Consider the following 18570-nt stretch of genomic DNA (forward strand, 5'->3'; position numbering starts at 1 on the left):
GGGGGGGGGACGAGATTGTAGGGAACATGTTCCCCTTGTCCCCGAGATTTGTGGCAGTGACTGAAGGGCCCTGGCACAATCTTTGCGAGTGACGGGGAGTGGTGGCTCTCTTGTCCTACCAGATCGGTGACCGTAATTCTACAGAATGCTTTAAATTTATGCCTGTGTCTGTGAGCTCCTTTACGATGAAGATTACAATTACGATGCATTTAGTTACGATTAAGGCATAACTATTTTAATATTATTATTTACATAACCGGCATGCTTCAAAAATGCGTTGAACTAACCATTTCCGTTTTGTTCTATATCCTTTATATTAGGGCTCGTACGTTCTGTTCAGAAACTATAGCTTAGTTCAACATAGATAGAGTTGGAAATACTTGAATATGCCAGCGTATATCTAAAGCAAATGTAGGGTTGCAAGGGATGAGGAGGAGTGAGAAGGGAAGTATTGCGCATGCGCATTCAACAGAAAGCAGACGAAAACCCCGATGCTTTCAGTAGGCCTGGAAGCCCGAGGAAAATAGCATACGACAGGAGGAAAAACAGAAAATGTGCATCTGAGCGACGCGCATGCGTAGGTTCCTCTTGTCAAAGTAAGTCGAGAGAGCGCGCCAGAAGATTGCAGTGGAAATAATTGTGATAATTACAAGCAGACAATTTATATATAATGAAATACGTACTTTTTCTTATTAACAGGGGATGCCGGGCATACCGGCGTTCCCTTACGCTACGCCGCTGGTCTTGAAAAGGACATACAACTTTTTTTTTTTCATCTTGCAAGTAGTTGAACCATGTGCAACTTTCTGGGACGTCTTGCTTGCTTGCTACCGCCCTCCCGCTGACATAAAGGAAAAACCAGTTTCGCCGCTTCCGAAACAACGGATTCTTTTGAACAGGGAAGAGAAGTGCGCCAAAATACACGTTTTAAATGAGGAGGTTCACTATTTGTCCACTAGAGTGCAGTGCTGCATGGGTAGAGATACCTTTCTTGCTTATGTAACTTCATAACTCTTGACCCACCCGCCCGATCTCAATCAAATTTTTAACATAGATGATGTTCGGGCCAGGAATGGCTTTGTCATTTCACTTTGATGGTGCAACTTTCGGGAGGGGAAGAAGAGAGATATATAAAAATGATTGAAAATGGCAGATAATAGTGTCGAATTCATAGTTTTCGGGATCGCTGAGATGAACAGTAACACTTTCGAAACTGTTTAAATCCAAATTCAGCCCTGTAACTTGGTTGATGAGGATGGATATATATATATATATATATATATATATATATATATATATATATATATATATATATATATATATATATATATATATATATATATATATATATATATATATAAATGACTGTTCATATATATAAATGATCGAAAATGACCGATATCAGAGAGCGCTTCGATAATATTAAAAAGTGATTGACTAACGGAACAAATTTTGTTATTTTTAACCCAACGAATTGACGCTAGTATACATTAATTTGACAAAGTGTCATTTTTAAAAATATATATAACTTTATGTTCAGTTAACAACACTGTTAATCTATATGTGCAGCAGAGTATATAAAACAATATACCTGCCGATATTTACATCCTGCACAAGTTGAGCGTTGTATTTCTATTAGTTTAAAAGTTACAACGTCATCTGAAGATAAATGGTTTATATGGATTTTCTTGACGCAGGCAATTTGCTTTTTCAAAACGTAGGAGAAAGAAAGTAATTTATATAAAAGACTATCCAACTCTGGCAGCCGTTGGCCTGGCTACTCATCAAAAATAATCACAGCCTTTGGTAGGCTCTAGCGTGTAAGGGTTTAGAAAATTACTAATATTCTAACAACTCATGTCAGGCTACTGTCTATCAGGAATTTCTTGAAAAGATTGGCTGTTATTACAAATCGCAGCATTTTGTAGAGAATAAGAAAAGAAATAAAAAGTTAATGTTATATTATCTTTTCATTGTAAGTCTACAAATAAAATAATTTCTCGTAAACTTTGCAAAATCTTTACTATGAATACACGGCTTTTTGGTTTTTAAAAACAATATTTTGCCATATATAAAAACAAAAATTTTAGATATGGTCAAAAAAAAGGATAAAAAGATTGGGATTTTGGTAAAAAAAATTTAGGAATGATCCAAAAATACGCATAAAAAGATTGCGATCTTAGTCAATAATTAGTTTTTGGATCAGAGGCCACAAAATTTCTGAACGGTCCCTAAATCGTGTTTTCGTATTTTCTACGGAATAAGCACATCATACTAAGTTAAGTGATAGTTTGGGTCTGGCTACACTGTATATAGTTCTCCAGATATAAGGCGTACAAGAAAATTTTTGATAGAAATATATTGATTTTTTTTATCCAAAAATTGTTTAAAAAATCGTTCTCTCCGTATAGTCTTTAGATTGTAAAAAGATGTTAAATGTAGTCTTTTTCCAGAGGAAAAAACGATCCTACGTGGCATAAATAAAGAGATATGGTGAGGACATACATATTTAGAACTTCTCTGCGCAGTGAAGGTAAACGATATGTTTTCTGAACAGTCTACCTGTAGAGAGAGAGAGAAAAGTAGTGAGAAAAATCAATACGAAGTACAGTTAAATAAACACGAGATAATTTTTTCGTTAACATAGCACTAAAGTGGCGTTCATGCGTCAATAGCCATGATAACGGTTATTTTGGTCTTCCGTATAATTTCCTTTTAGAATGAAAACGTCATGCATACACTAATTAAATTCTATAAATTATATCTCTATATCTATAATTATTCACATGGTAATAATAATAATAATAATAATAATAATAATAATAATAATAATAATAATAATAATAATAATAATAATAATAATAATAATAATAATAATAATAATAATAATAATAAATTCTCTACGACAAATATCCTAATGGCAAAAGTGCAATACATTGACAGATATTCTTAAATATACTTTGAGTATAACCTGCAATATATATATATATATATATTAGATAAGATTATTTCAATATTTAAAAAAAATGGTTTTGTAATCTTTTGTTGTACTACTATATCTTATAGCATCCACATTACAGATATCTTAAGAGATATCAGATTGTCAAAAATATTAGTGCTAGCGAACGTTTTAAAATTTAAAACATGTGTTGACGAGGAACTACATAAATATTGTTTACCAAACTGTTAGGGTCTTCAAATCTAGGAGGCTAAGGTGGGCAGGTCATGTAGCCAGGATGGAAGAAAGTAGGAGTGCTTTCAAAGTCTTAACTGGAAGACCAATCCAAAAATGACCATTAGAAAGACCTAGGTGCAAATGAGAGGACAATAGTAAGATGGATCTCGCAGAAACAGGAACACAAAGTAGAAACTAGATAATTGGCTTTGGCTAACGATAGAAATCAATGGAGAGCTTTCGTAAACGCGGCATTGAACCTCCGGGTTTCATAGGCCATACAGTTATTACTTAACATGTGTTAATTGTTGGACATTGAGAATTACGTGTATATTGATTTGAGTATTAGTTAAGAAGAACTGATCAATCTTCTCCAAATTTTAGACTTTAAGTTCAACAGAACACCATTGATAGATTTCTAGTCAGTGACGGATCCACGGGTAGGGCGACCAACTCCTAAAGGCTGTGCTTTCTCTTCTAAACTCATTTGGTTTTGTGATTCTACACAAAGCCACATATCTCTCTCCTAACTATAGAGTTCTGTGCAAAGTACAGTTAATGGCGGTTTTAAACTAATATTGTACTATTTTAGTGTGTTTTGATGTAAAATTCTGTGTCCCAGCTACATTTGATGGACCCGCTGGATCTGCTAGTGTTTCTAGTATTACATACTAGCAGTGGTGTATTTATGGGGTGGCTATCGGGTTCAAACCTCCCGAAATAATTTCATTATTACTGTTTCGCGTTATATGTATAACACAAATGCTTTTTACTGGTTCTCAAGCCCCCCGAAACAAGATGCTAGATACGCCACTGCATACTAGTATTCTTAGACATATAATTTGTAAGCAGTATGCATTATGCAATATATAATCAAGTACTTTAAAAATAATATCTTCTTCAACAAATCTTCTCCTTTACTCACAGCCACCACCCACTCGCCTGAAAAAAATCAATATTCAGAAGTATGTGAAAAATAATTTTGTGTTATTTTACAAAATAGTAATCTAATGAAACACTTCTACACACGTTTTTTAATATGTAGAAAAGATTTAATTATGTTTATCAATGTGTTGGATTCCAAATAACTGAACCGAATTCTAATCTTGATCCTACAAGTTTTTTATACATATGAGATTAGGATTAGAAATTAGAGTACTGGACTTTCGGCATCTGTAGCCATGTTATCCCATCACACATATGAGGGATGACGATCTTCGGCGATCACACTGCCCTGGGAATTGGATAGGAAGAAAGGAATGAGAAAGGAAGGAGGCCCCCAGAAACTATTATGTTAAGGTCTCAGAATCGAGAACGTGATGAATCGGCAAAATGTAGCGAAGTGATGCTGTGCCTTCGGCTTTATTCATGACAACACCCGGCCTCATTTAGTGAATGTCACCAAGGAGTTGCACACTTTCAATAGGACGTCTTTGAACATCCGCCATACAGCCCCGACCTCGCATCCAGAGAATTAGTCATAACGTGGTTCCAGATGACGATTTTGGGATACAAAAAATCGTTTCGCGTTTGAGAAAATGTATAGACAATGATAGGACTTATGTAGAAAAAATAGCCTCTGTATCAGTGTAGCTTTCTTTGCGCCACAAATGTACACTTTCTTTGCGACCAATACATTTTCCGTATCTTATTTTTCGTTTGTAACTTTACTTTTCTGACAAGTCTTGTAGGTTTATTTATTTTACTTTTTTTCTTTAAATTGAAGTTTGCGTGCAGTAAGTACAATAATACAGGGCTATCTTGAGTGAAAAGAATAAGAAATTATTTTTTTTACATGCCAAATTGCCAAATATTCACAAAAATCAATTTTAGAACTTAATCATATGAGAAGCTTAATGAAGGCAGAATCGATTACTATCAGGAAAATTCAAATTAATATTTTAATACATTTAGGCGTGAGCTAATTGTCTCAAGGCCTAATTAAATGTGCATGTGATAACAATGTACACTTAGTCATTTCCTTCTTTCACATTCCATGCAAAGGATATTGTCATAAATTATGGGAGACACGCAATCAATAAGAATGAAAGAAAAACTACATGATATTCCAGAAAAGTGAGGGGGAAGCTAATAGTAGTGCTAGACCGTTTCCTATATTGTGCATAATTTCACAATAAAGGAAATGTATTCAAAAGTATACAGGGTGGCCCGTAATTATGTATATAATGTTTCAAAGACTGCGGTAAAGAAACTAGAAAGAACTTGAACATTAAATTGAACATAAATGCATTACTCTCATACCTGTCCTTACAAGAATTTTAATCTCTGTTCTCCATTGGCATGGTCCACCAGTGCACCATCTAAATAGACACATGTCTGGAGACGAAGAGCAACGTTGTCACAAGCAACTTGACAGACCCATACTGGTATCATGTGGAACTCTTCTGTGATAGTTTCTTGTAGTTTGGTCAAATCAAATTGTGCATGTGATGTTGATACACTTTGTCCTTTAAAATACCCCATAAGAAAAAGTCAGGTGGTGGTTTCAAATCGGGAGATCGAGGTGGCCAATCCACAGACCCACGTCTACCCATCCAGCGCAGCGGTTCGGGAATGTTTCATTCAGCCACTCTCGCACTGGTATGGCATAGTGTAGTGGCGCCTAATCCATTGACCGTTTATTCCCATTGTCAGGCTACATATCGAAACTTTTTGTCCAGAATTACAAATACTACAGTCAGGCAAACATCATATACATAATTATGGAGGGCACTGTGTATAATAACGAAAAGAATGTAAAAAAAAATAAGCCATACACCGATTGATGGATCGCATTCAGTTGAGCGAAATGATATGGATGCATGTAAGTACTCATGCGTAGTTTTTGAAAAAACAATCGTTTTTTTTTTTTTTGGTAAACTGAACAATCAGCAGTGTCACGTGTATACCACATGAAGAAGTTTGGTTATGCTGAAAGTAATAGCTTGACATGCAAGCAGCCTAACATTTAACGTATGGGTTGCATATTACAAAGGGGTAATTTTTATGTATAATCCACATGGGGACTGATTTTTGATTTTAGATATCTTCGGACGAACTGCATCTCTATCAGTAAACTCGATTTCTATCTTTCGACCCTCTTCTTCCTGGTGAACATCGAAAACAATGAATCAAGCACTTTTTCAGATTTTTTTTACCTCCCGGACAGACAGATAGACTAAATATATGCATATAAAAGGATTTTTGGTAAACTAAACTCCTTTAAAAAAAATTGATGCTGTGCGATATCTGCGCCACCTATTAAGATAAAATTGATACTAAAAAGTACAACCCTCATCCAGCTCTCACATTGTGACACTATAGCAAAGACGACAGTAGACAGTATATGATCAATTAAATATAGCCCAAAACTACACTATAATATTATGCAAAGATAAGACATAAGTATATATATATGAATCGATAAATGATATCATCCTGAGCAAAATAACATGCGTAAGTGTAGATTCTCATTCATAGGTTTCGAAAAAAACTAACTTTTATGGTGCTAAAAGAACTGTCGTTCGTTGCCAAGAAGGATCGACTACTTTGGCTCAGTGACAGAGCGCTTACTTCGGTTGTGTGGGGTCCCTGGTTCCCTCCCCGGTCAAGTAAATTTGTGGTGAACAACATCGTGTCCATGGGTTATCTCGTAGTACTTTCGTTTCGTCCCACATTCTCATTCCACCATTTTTTCTATTATCAGTCACTTGCCTTAAATCATCCGTCTCCCTTAGCCCAAAAGGACATAATCGTGGGACCTTAACGATTTTATTTTATTTCATTAATATATTATTATACTATTGATTAAGATATATATATATATATATATATATATATATATATATATATATATATATATATATATAGGGGCGGATCCAGAATATGATCAAGGGAGGGGCTAAACCATATTTTGCCATTTTATCCAGTGTAAAGCAGGATTGAAGCCCATTTTATCCAGTGTATACCTGAGCGTCAAAGGGGGTCGATAGCCCCTATAGCCCCCCTTGAATCCGCCACTGTCAAACTCATGGTGGCATCTGTCCCCTTGCAGCCCTAAAAGACACCCCGTGGGGAAAAGTTCAACAAAGTTGAGAAGTAAATATTGCATTTGCTGGGCAACTGTGGGCAGAATTAAGAGGGTGTGTCATCGATCTTGGAGAGTTGCGCATCTCTGTATGTTATCTAGAAATTCTATTTTGAAACAAAATAACTATTATTCTTCAGAATTTTCGCGAAAATAGATATACGGGTTGCATATATAGAAGCCTTTCTCCTTTTTGCTATCAAAGAGAAATGAAAAAGAAAAGCTCCAAACTCTGCATAGAATGCAATTTCTTTTTTTGGGGGGAGGGGGGTACTTTTAAGCTTGCTGCATTGATACGAGCCGTGTAAAATACTGATTCTTTAAGTTTAATTTTATGGTCAAACATTAACTTTTTTTTCTTTCTACCTAAATCTTATGATAACACTATCCGTTTAGCGATTCGCTTTTGTTATCTTGCACTTTCGTTTTGTTCCATTGCGGCGAAATAGAAAAAAAAAGAGAGAAAAAATAATAAGTATTCATTAATGAATTTATTCATGACGTAGCACGAGCCTGCCCGTACACTTATATATATATATAGAAAAACAAAGTAGCGGTGCATAATTAATTTAAAAGCCTCCTAGAATCGGCGAAGCATACATAATGAAGAATCCGTTCTTTTTTTTTTTTTATCTCTCCTTTCGTTTTAATTTAACACTTACCAGTTAGATCCCGTTGCAAATGCCGGAAGTTAACATGGTTGGTTAGTAGGCTCATGGTTGATAGTGAAACGAAGCATATCCTAAAATAGATTACCGTATAATGATAGGAAAGGAATGCGTCTATTTATGTACATAGTTTATGCATGTATATATTTAATCGTATTCTGTCGACAATAGAATGGAAATTTCAAATTTGTTTTGTTCTCACTATTTTTGTTTCTTTGCGTGTTTCAGTTGCAGGTACTTTTGCCATATTGCACTCACTTGCAACATAAATAAAGCATTTTTTTTCTTTCTTTTTTTTAACTTTCTTTTAAATAACAGCAATTTAAATTATCTGCAGCCAGTTCTAACTCTTTTGCCCTCTTTTTTATTTATTCCCACGATATCTATAAATGAACTCGGCGTTACATAATTTCTTGCGCTGTCCTTCACCCCCTACCATTAGGATTAGTAAGAACGTAAGTGTAATTTTTACTCAATTATACCATATGCATAACACGCAAACTAACCCAAGGAATAATTATATGAAATTAAGCATAATAGGCTGTAAACGTGAGACGTTAGAGAAAAAAATTCACATCACAGCAAAAAAAAAAAAAAAAAAAAAAAAAATGTACTCAGTTTCTATTGCACAAAAATGAAGGAAAGCCAGGAACGGACACATGCTCTATATATTAAACATATTTCTAAGTTATACACGGTGGGGACACTCGGTCGAAAAAGTGTAAAAACTTTTTTCAGGACAGCCATCCTGAGACACGTTTTTGTGGGTTATCCTCATTCACACCAGGCAAATGCCGGGATGGTATACCTAACATACAGGTCTCAGGTCGTCATCCCTCATACAAAGTTCATAACGAGCCAACATGGCCATAGATGCCAAAAGACCAGAAATCTAATTTTTAGACACCAGTACCTGCATAAAATTTAGATATAGTACGTCCCAAAAGTCTTGAATAATAGTAGAATTCTTGTGTATGAACTTGGTATATCTATGAAATTTTCTTTTTTTTCCCCCCTCAACTTTCTATGCATTTGTTTTCCTCAAAGTACTATAGTTTATCTGAGTTTGAATTGTCGTGTTTAAGGGCCTTTCTGCAACACCGAGGTTATGAGGAACATGGCCTACTATTAACGTGGCTCCAATCCACGATCCGGTGCAGTTGGCGGATACGTAGGCTGCCATGGAAGATCAATCCTTACAGTAGGAGTATATAGAAGCTGTTCCTGAACACACTATATCGCTTCCAAGATAGCTAGCTTACAAAACCACATTACATGTTTAAGCTATGATCCTACACTGTGGCACTACCAATGTTTCTTGCAGTGGGGCTTAACCTTCCGAAATTGGCCGAACTTCTGCCCTTCCCTTCCAAAGATTAATTAAATTACGATTAAAAGTCGTTCTTACAGAGGACACGTCCTTTTATCAAACAAATGTCCCACTGCAACCCACTGGCATTTTGATTTTGCCGAACAAATTTTTCTGGAAGAAAGCCCGGGTATTAGTAGATAATCGTGGCTGCCATATATCGCAATTGCTATGTTGTAATACTACATTATTTATAGTTTAGATATACTCATTGCGTTTGCAACAAGGAAAGCAAAAACATGTCGATACATTTCTACTGTAAGTACTTGAGATGTGTTGGCCAATGTTGAAGGAATCAATGTTTTCTTTGGTTACTAGCTCTTTTGTAAATATATATATATATATATATATATATATATATATATATATATATATATATATATATATATATATATATATCCTTATATGGTTACTCAGTTACAAATGACATAACTTTTTTTTCCTCTTAATATGTCCTTTCATATGTGTCAATCACTCGTTTTCCTGATGATAACACAGGAATTCCACTATTTAATTTGAAGCACAAACCATGGAGACGAAATGCGTGAGCATTACGTATACCAAACAACGACCTTGACTTAAGGTAGGGATTGGATAACTTTTAATGCATACTTGAGCTCTATATAAAAACATGGAACACAGTGGACAATGAACACAAACATCTAAAGACTAGTACATATGAAATATTGTAATGCATTGGCCGTTGGCCATAGGCCACAAGGAAGCTATTTAATCTCGGCCAAACTTGCCATGGTAGTTGACGTCGAATAGCTTAGTATGTAGAGGATGTCCCAACATTCACGCAAGAAGTAATTTTGATAGAAAATAAAGGTCTATAATTAAAAATTGTATTTTTTTTTATTGATTTATAAAGTATACAGTATAGGATTATGTATGAAATAGCATAACGGGTAAATGGCATCTACAGCGTTGCTGGCACATACGTACTCTTTTGTTGAAATTATCCATGACTGTTTTGCATAAATGTGGCTTAATTTCTTTGATATAGTCCTTAATTTCCTCCTTCAAGGCGTAAGTGGTTCGAAGAAAAAGTGCAACGACGTAAAATCGCTTATCTGGGCGTCCAATTCTGATAACCGAAACGGGAGAGTACACGACCATGAAATGACTCAACAGCAATTGAATTGTTTCTCGGTCTGTATTGTATGTAACACCGCCTTGTTGAAACCACATACCGTCCACACATATATATATATCTTGCATTTTAGGTACAAAGCGATAGCATTAAGATGCTAATCTTTCGTGAGAATGCGCTGTAGAGAGCTTCTCGAAATGTCCAACTCTTGACCATGGTGCCGAATTGATGTTTCTGGACTCTCAGCAATACTCTCACGAACTGCTTCGATGTTTTGTGTTGAACGACTTGTCGAAGGATGGCCAAACTGTTTAAGGTCACAATTTGATTCAGTCCCCCTAAGTTTTTAAAATTAATCTCTTCATAGTTGATGATGTTAATTTATCGACCATATTCGTCATATATATGTATTTCGACCATATTTTGCGTCACTCTTACCGTTCCTGAGATATTGGCAAAAATGGCCGATTTCCGGAGATTTAAGGACCCATATCTCGGGAACCATAAGTCATAGAGAGATGATATTTTGCGAGAAAGAGAAGGTGCGGATAAAAAGATTTACTTTTACCTCTAGGAACAATCACAGTTATTCTTTCCGCTCCATTCTTTTTAAGTTCGTTCTGGCAATTCTCTTGGAGCATTCTCACTTTGAACTGTCAACTATCACGCTGTCTTTTTGTTGTTGTTGTTGTTGTTGTTGTTGGCAATACCTTACCACACAAATGGCGCAAAATTCAAATCTTGCGTGAATTATGGGATACACACATTATGTGAGATATTGAGGTTTGTTAACATTCCATTAATCCATTATTCAAATAATGGATTTTTTGAATATTTGAATATTCGAATGCTCAGAAAAATATTCATATAATTATTCGAATAATTTTAACAGCGCTAGTGTGAAATTCTTAAGTTATCGAGCTATACGCCAAGTTTGGATTCACCCTTATACTAAGTCCAAACCTCAAATCTGGATGGGGCGGGAGCTCATGTGGTTCGGATTCCACGTTAATCAGTAGGTCCACGTCTCATATAGCCTCGCTGCTGAAAGGGACGCTAAATTAAAATCAACTCAAATCTGGATGGCCAAGAAGTCTGGAACCCAAGAACCTGCACAACATAATAATTCATATGCCCACTATGCTCATTAAAGTCTGCCATTATTTCAGATACGGTCAAGTGGAAATTTTTGGTTCTCAAGTTATTAGTTATCAAAATTGGAGTTTGGACTGCTAGTAAACACCTATTGAGTTATTGGGCATATGAAATGTTATGGTGTGTAGATCTTTCATTCTCGACTTAATAGACCATTAAGTCATTATTTCAGATACGGTCAAGTGGAGACCTTCGGTCTTGAGTAATTGCTTGATATATAAGTTATATATCGGGTTATTTGATAGAAATATATCGGGTGTTCTAAAAATTACACCCACGGGCACAACACTATACAAGTCAAAACAAAGCAATATATATAATTGTATACCTTTCGGGTCCTTGTTTGGAGATGCAAATTGCACTATTTGGCAACGTCGCAGATAAAGAACCATAGGGTACAACTACCAATCCATCAAATAGGTACATCGATTCTTTCCAGGTGGCAGTTAAAGCCGATAGCACCACGTATTAGCGCATCAATCGATGTAACTGCTTGATGAATTCGTAGAGCAATGCTAATAGTTACAAGTTAATCTGTGACGTCACAGTGAAACTTTTGATTCCCCATATCAGTCGAAGGACAGTATACCACTATATAACATCTTCAACTTATTTTGACCTGAAGGATGGAGTTCGGTTGTTTGTGGGCGTCATTTTTAGAACACTCGATATATATATAAATCCGATCTTGACGTAATTTAGTAGTGGCAGATCTCTATGAGCGTTGTAAGCATATAAAATATTATGATGTGTAGATCTCTGGTTCTCGAATTATTTACCATCAAAAGTTGGGGTTTGAGAGTAGTTTTCAAGTAAATCCAAACCTTAAATCTCATAGCCAATAACTCAAGAACCACAGCCCTGTACATTTTGATATTTCATAAGCATACTAGATTTTTAAAGATGTACCATCATTTTAAATCTGCTAAGTTGTGACCTCTGATTTTGTAGTTATTGGCCATTAAATTTCGAGCTTGAACTTAACAAACTTGATAAGGGAAGTGGTAGTTTGTATCTACCTAGGTACAATAAAGGCTTGCTAAAAATCAAGGAAAAACTTTTTTCCGTTATAGGAAAACTTTCTAGTCTGAATTTAAATAGTTTTCGTAAAATTTTCTGCAGATTTTATTTTTCACTTCCCAATTTAAAATTTTTCAATATCCAAGATCTAGTTTCCTACTTTCCTCCTAGTTACATTTTTTAGTTCCCACTTCAACCAGATCAAGATTGTGGTCTGAGAAGAAATCTGCTTGAGGGGAGAATCTTATTCTTTGATCTATTTCGAAACCTACTATGTACCGCATGTACCGTATATGACATCTCTGATCATCGAATGAGAATTTCCAGTACATCTCTTGCAGATTGACCCACACTTTCCTTACCATCAGCGAGTTCTATCACCAAAAGTTGATTAAACCTCTCCTCTCTCATTTCTTTTTTATATACAATATTTATCTACTACATTCCTCTCCTGTCTTTCCTTTAAAATAACCCACTATAGCCTTTCTTACTATTTATCATTTTTCTTAATTTTCCCGATTTTTCTTCAATTTCTTACGTTGTGAACGAAGAGGTTTTTGCGTATGCATGTACTTAAACCATCATCCTTGCCATCTACAACTTCTGCTTTCATTATATTATCACATCATTACGGCTATTTTTCTTCATATCTAAATAAACCCACTCTTTACAATTACTCATTATCTTCCACGCAGTTTCAGAAATTCTTCTGCACTCTCTCTGTTCCGTGAAATTTTCTAATTTTACTGTCTGTAATACGCTGCATAAATTCCATGTTTCTATCCTAATTCTTACTATTGCTTGTACTTTTCCCTCCAGCTGTTTTCCTACACTGTTATTCTTTCATCCAATGGTTTCTCCCAAGACATCTCGACTCCCGTGCAAAGTGATTTTTCTTTTTACACCACCAGTATTATATATATAAAAAATTTGCACTACGTAACAAGATTCTAGTTATTTTGCTTCTTCTTTTCTGTCGGCAAAGTAGAGAAACTAGTGTGATAGTTTTCCGTTGTCTTCCACACGACTTCCAATGACGACGTTGGGAACTGATGTGCTGTACTTATGTACTTACATCACTTGCTTGAACGAGATCTGGCCATAGTCCTAAATAGGTTTAGTCCAAGAAAATTTAACCTACTTTTAGGATTGTAAAGTTCTCTTCGTAGCATGCGGATGAGTACGCCGTTAGTTACAACTATACATTGATCTTTGAGGTCTATGTCTCTGTATTTATTTGTGTATATTTCATTAGTTAAAAATACTATAAATATGTCAGCACTACCAGTTAGGGATGGCCAGAACCGGTTCTTGGCGTAACCGGTTTACGGCTCTGAACGAATTCGTTCTAGAAGATCCGGTTCTGGAACCGGTTTTTCGGATCCAGATCTGGAACCAGTTCCTAAGATCCGGTTCTCAAACCGGGCTTTCGGATCCAGGTCTGGAACCGGTTCCTAAGATCCGGTTCTAGAATCGGGTTTTTAGATCCAGGTCTGATACCGGTTCATATGATCCGGTTCTGGAACCGGGTTTTCGGATCCAGGTCAGGGACCGGTTCTGAAAACCGTATCTCCAAGAACCGAAACTTTGTGGCCATCCCTACTACCAGTGTCTGAGTACTTCAGTAAGAGCTTATGAACCCAAATATCATTCCAAATATGATCTTATCCGACAAACAGATGTCTTATTTTGTTTCCAATGTCTGAGTGCCAAAGACATATAATTTTCAGTGGACATAATAATATTAATAATAATAGTTGAGCTTTTTTCTTACTGCAATTTCCCAGATGGCGCAGCAATAGTTTATAATGGCCAGTCAGCCTTCAAACAAAAGATCGTTGCCCAACTCCGCTACACGAACAAGCTTTCGGAATCTTTTTCTTTTTCTTCAACTTATTCCTTCATTTCCTATTCTTCGTCACGAACACACACACACAAGCTTCCGTAAAGCGAAGAAAGACAAAATAAAACGAAATCGAATTGTGAGATATTCGCACGCACGCACGATTTTTTTAAAAGTAATAATAATGGAGTAAGAAGAAAAGGTAAGTAAAATGGATATAGAAGGTCAAGGAAGAAATTTGACCACTGGAAGTGATACAGAAGTAGCTACAAGGGATAGATGGAAGAGTGAAGAACGGACCAATTATAGTGCATGACTTTTCTGTTGCCATGACATGCCATTCAGTGCCGCGCACTTGGAAGTTTTTGTCTGAGAAAGCTAATCAATGGTTTCCAACCATTTTTACAATCACGAACCTAGTTACAAATTATTGTCATTGAATGGGGTATGGGGGGTTAGAAACAGAATGATGTTGCCTCTGCTATTACTATTAATATTGATGTTGTTTCAAATGGTTAGTGTGTACATAGTCGTGAGTTCAATATGTTGCAGGCATATACACACATTTTCGGTGTTGCAGGCAGCGAGGTTATATGAAACGGAACCTACTGATTAACGTGGAATCCGAACCACATGAGCTTCCGCCAGGAAACGAACCCTGGTCTCCAGCGCCGTACGCTAACCGCTTAGCCTCGAAGGAGCTCGTTGAGGCAATTTGTTAGCCTTTTCAATGAAGAATAGTGATTTCCGTTGCCAGACATAACAGCATTGGAAGTCAATAAATGGGCTGACCGCTCATCATCCAGTTGAGAGTGCGCCATTTGACGGACAATAGCTTTTTGTGGAGTGTACCGTCAGGTAGTTTATAGTTCTAAATAAGGCAGAGAGGTCAACTTACATTAGAATCATTACAAATCAACATTAAAAAATAATATTTGGAGAGTGGAAGTAGGTACGACAAATTTAAACGTATAATCACAGTATTTGTCTGTTGGAACTGAGTGAAAACCCTGGAAAATCCTCAGTCAGGATTTCCCGACTACAGGATTTGAATTCAAGACACGCCGATTACGAAGCAAGAATGTCAACCACACGTTTAAGTCCATTCGGTATTATTATTATTATTATTATTATTATTATTATTATTATTATTATTATTATTATTATTATTATTATTATTATTATTATTATTATTATTATTAAGCTGATGATGTTCATGGTCCCGCATTTTATTATCCCTGGTGATGGAGGGAACACCAAATATTCAGTTTTAACCGATAATCGTGCGGTTACACGGAGCTACTAGGATTAAGAGATAGTGAACTCTAGGCTGGAAATTAGAAATAATAATCACGGTATTGGAAGCGCTGACCACACGCCATCTAATTAAAATGGCTTCCGTATAGGAATAGTCTCTTGCAGGCTGTAACGCAAGAGAGTCTAGTTTAAATATTAACAAAATTGAGCAGATTAATGTAGCTGATAAATGATCATTGTATCAAGTTACAATGTCAGCTGGCTTTTTGGGTTCCTACTTTACAGACAGGTTTTTACGAACGTTATCAGTAAAGCCGGCATTACAATGGATAATAAAAGACTTTGGTCTCAGTATTATGTCTAAATGTATCATTATCAAGGAATATCTTGGAAGATATTCCAATGCTCGATTCACAATGGGAGTTCATGCAGTTTCCATGCTAAACTGTAGATCAATGTATCATTATATAGCCTCAGTGTTGTAAAGAAAGATTAAAATTTGAAGCAAATACGTAAATCACAAGTACACATAAAATCAAATATTTCTTCATCCTTATTCTTATAAGTAAAGACTCTAAAATAACAAATTAGGGTACTCAGATGTCAACTGGAAATTTTCCTGGAGGAATAAGCATTGATATTTCGGGCCCCGTAGAAATACGTATATGAAATTGGCCTCCTATTAAAATACGAAATGTGAAATGTGTGCCCCTCGAGAATTTAAACCCTTTATAAATATTTGTATTGCTTCTAGGAAACTCAATTGGCGTTTTACTGAAGTACGGCTCAGGTTATGTTTATGCTTTATCTTAGGGAAATGTAGTTGTTCAGATAATGGAGCAGCACAAGCATTTTAAATTATTTTTAGTTCTTTTGGAAATAGTATGGTGGGTCCATTCCACGTTTCACAAGTTAAGTTGACGGGACAGTATTTGACACAAATTAAAGTCTTAACAAAGTATTTCTTGATGCTCTAATAGTAGACATTTCACTAAATGGACCCAGAATCCACTCTTGCTTCATTTAAAAGATGTGTGTTTTTGTGTTGTGTTTCGGGTGTGCTGAATCTATTCCAAGCTTAATTTATACATTCATATTCATATAATATCATTTGGAGTAAGAACGTTTTATCTTGAAGTGGGCCCTCTAACGGCAGGGAGCTTAAATGGGGACCCAGTTGTCCCTGTTCCTCAGAAGTTATGGCTCTGTTCGATATGTGGCCTGGAGATGTGTTTAACAAGAAACTAAATATACAATATAGTTGAACAACAAATTAAACCAACTTTTTTTTTTTTGAACAACAAACTAAACCACTTTTTTTTTTTTTTTTTTTTAATCAGCAATAGAACTATAAAAGGAGCATTAGGGCCACGTCTGGACTGCCAATGAGTCAAAATGTTGCCATTACAAAAAAGGATTAGCCACTTGCACTGTCACCAGATGCTCATAAGCATTGCCACTGTTCTTTTGTTAAATAAATGTCACTTATGGTTCTTGAGATTCAAGGGAAAAAATGTTGGTTTAGTTTGTGTGTAAACTACGTATGTAACCCTTGAAGAACCTCTTACAGAATAAGAATCAAGTTCCATATTCCCGAAAGTGCATTAAATTGGTGATTTGGTTTACTTTATGTGTGTCATATGACGTAGTTCGTCGTGTAAAATAGCTGTTTTGGTCCTGGGATACTGTCCTAATTTAAAATATACACTTAATCATAATAGATCACGCATATGCATTCGTTTTCCAATCTAATCAAAATATGGAGAACAAAGTATACACTATTAAACACGAACCAAAGGTCATCTTCCAAAACATGTCCAATTCTTATATACTTTTATGTATTTTCTGTCTTATGAAGAGTTTTTGTGTTTAAATTCTTCACATTAAACAAACTAATCTGGCATAACAATAACTTCTTATATTCTACAGTATGAAAGTTAGTAAAGTTTTTCGTTTCTACTAACACATTCACGGCAAATGTCATTAATTTTCAAACTTAATAATTTCCACTTTAAATTAATAGAATTTGCCTTCAGTTGGAATTCGTCACATACAGCCTCTAGGATAATGCTGGGTACATGGTCGTCACGTAAAATTCAATATAGTGGACTCTAAATACCATATTGTTAAACCGCAAATTCCTTCGTATATACTAAATGATTTGATAGAATTTGATATCGTTAGATTTATCGAAAAGTCAGGAATTATAGTAGGTATATAGCATAATGTAAAAAAAATCAATATGGCGCAGATTTCTGTAACTTTGGGGGGCGTTCAGATGTGTGTTTGGTTGTAGACAAGGGTCTGAGAAGGCATATATGAGGATTTTAAGACAAATTGAATTCAAATTATGCCAAATATTGTATATTCATTAAAAATACATGTAACAATACATATAACAATAAAAATACATATTCATAAAAATTAGGAATGCGCACGAGACGAGTCGAGACAGAATTTTCCTGGCAAAATTCGAGTCGAGACACAGCTCTTTCAATAGAGAAATATACATTTTTCGAGTCGAGACATCACTTTCACAGCATATTTTCGAGATGAGACAGTCTCAAATCTTGTCTCGTGCGCATCCCTAATAAAAAAACATAGGGTCCCACATGAGCATTGTTAGATGCCCTGAATGTCCTTGGTAGATTCCCACATAAATCTAAATGAATCGATAGAATTTGATGAATGACATGTCAATAGATATATTATAGGGTCAGAAGTGATACTAGATGTATAGCGGCGTCACGTAATATGCAATATTGCGGACGGTAAAATCAAATATCTGTAAAATATTTTGTGTGGTGATATCAAATGGAAACGCTCGCAGTACAAGAATCATGAAAATATAATGCTTTATAGGGATTTTATTATGTATAAGAAACAAGGTAAATGAATAG

General features: G+C 35.5%; 1 protein-coding gene across 1 annotated transcript in view; it reads right to left on the reverse strand.

The window, feature by feature from the left end:
- Pka-C3 (Protein kinase, cAMP-dependent, catalytic subunit 3) overlaps positions 1-18570 on the reverse strand; it is a 429462-nt gene that overhangs the window by 403044 nt on the left and 7848 nt on the right. The gene's annotated exons all lie outside the window — the stretch shown is intronic.

Source organism: Thermobia domestica, chromosome 8 (genome assembly GCF_964235325.1).
Source record: "Thermobia domestica chromosome 8, izTheDome1.hap1.1, whole genome shotgun sequence".
In the NCBI taxonomy this organism is placed as follows: Eukaryota; Metazoa; Arthropoda; class Insecta; order Zygentoma; family Lepismatidae; genus Thermobia; species Thermobia domestica.